The sequence below is a fragment of the Megalopta genalis genome, chromosome 9, assembly GCF_051020955.1.
Source record: "Megalopta genalis isolate 19385.01 chromosome 9, iyMegGena1_principal, whole genome shotgun sequence".
NCBI lineage: Eukaryota > Metazoa > Arthropoda > Insecta > Hymenoptera > Halictidae > Megalopta > Megalopta genalis.
In genome coordinates, this window is record NC_135021.1 from 4,005,001 (window position 1) to 4,010,000 (window position 5,000).

At 54.9% G+C, this 5,000-nt stretch overlaps 1 pseudogene; it reads left to right on the forward strand.

The window, feature by feature from the left end:
• The window catches only part of LOC143260064 (large subunit ribosomal RNA), an 11,780-nt pseudogene that overhangs the window by 3,653 nt on the left and 3,127 nt on the right, over positions 1 to 5,000 (forward strand).

Here is a 5,000-nt window from a genome sequence, read left to right on the forward strand (position 1 = left end):
GAACGGTTCTTAATCGAGAACCAATAACACCGAGTGCTTGTTGTCGATGGCTTCAACGAGTCTTTCCGACGCCTTCTGCGAAAGTAAAGGAGCGGAGAACACCACTGCTCCGGCCACCTAAAGCTGCGCCTGCCGGGCCCGTGCCGAGGTGGAGACTGAGGAGAAGGGAGTATGCGGCCATGCAGGAACTCTGGAAGAAGGACATGTCTCGCGCGGCCAAGCTTGTACTGGATGGCCCGGTGCAGGCTCAAACACCAACCGTTGGCGAGATGGTGGAGTACTGGACACCTATGCTCACCAGTCCTTCTGTCCCCATTGAACACCTTCATCCGGTTCAGGAAAGGGATGACCTGCATTGGATCGCTGAGCCGGTTCGTGGCCATGAGATCCAGGCCAATGAGATCCCGCTCTCCTCGGCATCGGGTCTCGATAACATCTCGAGCAGGCAATGGAGGAGTGTGCCAGTAGTTCTAAGAACCTTATTTTATAATGTCATCCTTGCGGTAGGGGCATTTCCATCTGAGCTCCTCATCAGCAGGACGGTATTTATCCCTAAGAAGGACGGAAGCTCAACACCATCCGAGTTCCGTCCTATAAGTGTGGCTTCAGTCGTCGTTCGTCAGCTGCATAAAATCTTGGCGGTGAGATTGGCAAAAGCCGGTCTCATCGATGAGCGGCAACGAGGAGTACACGATGGCTGTGCTGAGAACGTGCTTGTACTATCAACTGCCCTTCGTGACGCACGGAGCTGCTTAAAGCAGCTTCACGTTGTGTCCTTAGATGTGGCCAAGGCGTTTGACAGCGTTAGTCACCATGCCATAACATCGGCACTAAGGGGATTGGGACTCCCGGAGCTCTTTGTGAGGTACATAACAGCGACGTACCGTAATAGCCGAACCGTGCTTCAGGTCCGTGGAGAGACATCGGATCCGATCCGGGTAGCGAGGGGTGTGCGGCAGGGCGATCCCTTGTCGTCCCTGCTATTCTCGATCGTCATGGACCGGGTGATAAGGGTGTTACCCGAGGAGGTCGGCTATGTTATCAGGGAGCAAAGGGTCAATATACTGGCGTATGCGGATGACCTGATCTTGTTCGCGTCCTCCGTTTCAGGAATGCAGGGCATGCTTCGAACGGCTGAGGAAGAGGCACGAAAGTACGGGTTGGAATTCAACTCCGATAAATGTCTGGCTATGTCCATCCAGATCGCTGGTAAAGAAAAGAAGTACAAGATACTCTCCGCCAGCAAATTTGAGGTCAACGGTCGGTCTATTAAACAACTGGGACCTACCGAGGGCTTCCGATATCTGGGCATTAAGATCTCGCCAATGGGTATTGAAAAACCTGGGGGCAAGCTAGACAGAGAGTTGGCCAATATCACCAAGGCGCCACTCAAGCCTCAACAGCGCCTCAAGATCTTGCGCTGTTTCCTCATTCCGCGTTTTTATCACCAGCTGGTTTTGACAAGATGCCCACTTAAAATCTTGAAGGCATTAGATAAACAGACGCGGCTGGCCGTTCGAAGGTGGTTGCGTCTGCCCAAAGATGTACCACTTGGGTATTTCCACGCCAGTTGCAGGGAGGGTGGACTTGGCATCCCCGCGTTTCGAACATCGATACCGGGTATGATGCACGCCAGGTTAACATCAATGGCGGGGTCCTCCTGTGCGGCTGCAAGAGATGCCTCCCAACATCCGGCAGTTGTGGCAGCGGTTCGACGGGCGGAGAGTGCTCTGACTATCCAAGGTCGGGCGCTCTTCCGGCCTGAGGATCGTGCCAAATACTGGGCATCTTTACTCCATCAGTCTAACGATGGAGGAGAATTGCGTGAGGCTGCTAAAGTCATCGATAGCAGCTCTTGGGTTGACGCCTGTTCTGCGGGGATCCCCGGCAGGGATTACGTGCAATATCACCATGTACGTATTAACGCCCTGCCCACCAGAGTAAGAACATCAAGAGGCCGTCGTGGGAATGGGGCTCCTGTGTTGTGTCGTGCTGGGTGCGCCGTAACGGAGACGGCGGCACACATAGTGCAGGGATGTCACCGGACTCATGGGGGTCGAATACTCAGACACGATGCCATATGCCGAATCGTAGCGTTTGGTCTGAGGCAAAGTGGGTGGAAGGTTAGGGAGAACCCGCATTATGTCCTGCAGTCGGGTCTGCAGAAGCCTGATTTGGTGGCCTTTAAGGATGGAGCTGTCAAGGTCATCGACAGCCAGGTCGTTAGCGGTGCGACATCGCTTAATGATGCACATACGAGGAAAGTCGCTAAATACGACACCCCGCTGTTAAGGCATCGCGTCGCCCAGGAATTTGGGGTTTTGGCGGAAGCTGTTAGAGTGACGTCGGTCACCATCTCCTGGCGCGGCGTGTGGGCATCGCTCTCGGCTGAATCGATCTCCGCACTAGGACTCAAAGGGCTCTTAAGATCAATAACTACGAGGGCCCTTCAGGGATCGCACACGAACTGGACAAGATGGAATAAGATGACAAACAACATCTGTCATCCGGGTAATAGGGAGGGCGTTGGGTGATCGCCCGATTCACGGCCACTGTAATGGGCAACCTGGGCCCCAACATCGCAAATTCGGCACCAGGAAATAAAGCCGTCCTCCGCCATAACATCTAGGCGTGAGAAGAGAGAGGTTTTTAGTGGGTATAAGGATTCCCACACTATCACGTCGAAGAATTCCGTGGTGTCTATAAAAGATTTTCCTCTCTATAAAAAAAAAAAAAAAAAAAAAAAAAAAATAGCCAAATGCCTCGTCATCTAATTAGTGACGCGCATGAATGGATTAACGAGATTCCCATCTGTCCCTATCTACTGGCGGTGGCGGTCTGTGGCCACCCAGGGCGGGAGATAACCCCCGAACTAGCCCTCGCGTAGGAGGGTTGATCGGCCGAGTCGATGGGTGTATCGGCGATGAAGGCATTAGAGACCGTCAGTGCGTCGTACATGTAGTACTTCGCATAATGGCGAGGCCCTGATTTAGCATACGGGCTGTGGCGTGTTCTTTGTACAGCACTGTATGTGCTGTATGACTTCCGACTGGGGAACTGTTGTCACTCGTGGCATCAGTTCCCCAGTTTACGTTAAACGGTTTTTCAGACCGTTTTTCGTGGGCGGAACACGCCACTAGACAACACTCCGCTGGGCTCAGGAATACATGGGATGCAATCAATCCCCTGGGCAACCCAGGCCGCAAGGGGCAAACGTGCCCTAGCCACACTTGAGCCTCCACGAAAAAGGTACCGCTGGATAGCTCGTGTTCTTAAATACGCAGCGAACTGAACGAAGTGTGGTGGAGAGGAAGAGGCAGCCTCTCCGACTGCTGTCTCCCACGTGTTTGCCGTGCGTGGCGACCCTTGTCGTCGGAAAAGAGGATCCTGGGATCTGAGGGGGCCCTCTCCTGCGGGTGAGACGTCCCCAACACGTACCTTTGGCCTCTGCTTCGGCTAGATGGGCGGCTGGACGAGAAAAGCAGCCCTGGTCCAGTCAATCGGCTTGGAACGACCACACGCTTCGGGCAAGTGGGTTCTGCTGGGCGAGGACGCGGGCTGGGTAAGGAAACCGACCCAGCCAGCAGACTATATTCGGTGCGTAGCCCTAACCCAGCCTTTGGCGGGTTCCAAATTGTGTGGGTCGGTGGTGGCCGGGGAGCGCACTGGATGAAAGACCAAGACACATTATGGGTCTTAATAAAATTAATGAACAAAAAACTAAGCGTCCAAAGACGACGGGTCCAGCTCCTACTCGGAGTGAAGCCGTCGCCGCAGACGCGGGAACTGCAAATGCAGCTGTCAGTCCCCCCGCGTCTGTGAGAAAGACAAGATCCGGGAAGGTGATTAATATCGCCAATCCTCGTGTGATCTTGCAAAGATGTGTGACTCCCACGCGAGCGGTCTCGGTGAAAACCGAGCCCACGGTAGAAGGTACGCCGGACACCGGTAACGTGGAAGTAATCGAACGAGTCGGAGACACGTCACTCGTGAAGGTGCAGTCGGCACCCGAGCGTGTCGAGGACCCTACTGGTGACGGTTGGCAAACCGTCACCAAAAAGTCAAAGCGAGCCAAGCCGGGCGCACCCACCGGCAAGGCCGCAGTAAACCGGGCCAGGAGACCGAAGGGGACGTTCTCCGGGCAGAAGGTACGGCCTCTCGATCTCGTAAGAGACGAAGCCTTTAGGCGAGTGTCCGAAATACGGACCTTTTGCTTTCGACCTGAGTCGAAAGTCAATAAGGAGTCCGGGTCAAAGATACTCGCCGAGGTTGAGGCACTCAACGAGCTGGTCCAGGAGCTTATTCAACGGAATAGCTTCGTCGAAGGGCAGCTCGCCGCGGTCAGGGCGGACCTAAAAGCGCGTCCTGCCGTAATGAGTGCGATGCGACCTGGGCCGTCCAAGGGAACTCTCCCGAAGACGGCCTGCAACGCCGCGCAGTCGACTTACGCCCATGTGAACAAAGTCGACTGCAAAGGAGCTTCTCCGGAAGCGGGGAGACGGCCACAATCGCAGCATGTGGTAAAAATCTTCCCGCCGAAGGAAAAAGGACAGAGCAGCGAAGTTACGAAGGTTACTGTTCTGTCCCTCGTTAAACCAGCGAAGGAGGCGATCCGAATTAAGTCGGTCCGACGCATCCACTCCGGTGGCATCGTCGTCGAGACCGACCGAAAGGAGGACCTGCAAGCCTTCGTTGGCAATAAGAAGCTCCGGAGCGCGGGTCTGTCCGTCTCCTTACCTACCAAGCGGGACCCCGAGGTTTTAGTTTACGACGTCCCGCGTCGGATGGGTAAGGACGAAATTGCCTCCAGTATTTGGAGGCAAAATCTCTGCGATGCGAACCAGAAGGATGTGCCTTCGGGAATTCGGGTCAGCCGCATGGCTGGCAAGACCCCGGAGACAGCCAACTGGGTCGTTGCCGTCAGTCCGCAGAATCTTCAGCGGCTGAAGCAGAGGGGTAGCCGAGTTTACCTTGGATGGAACTCCTGTCGTGTACGGGAT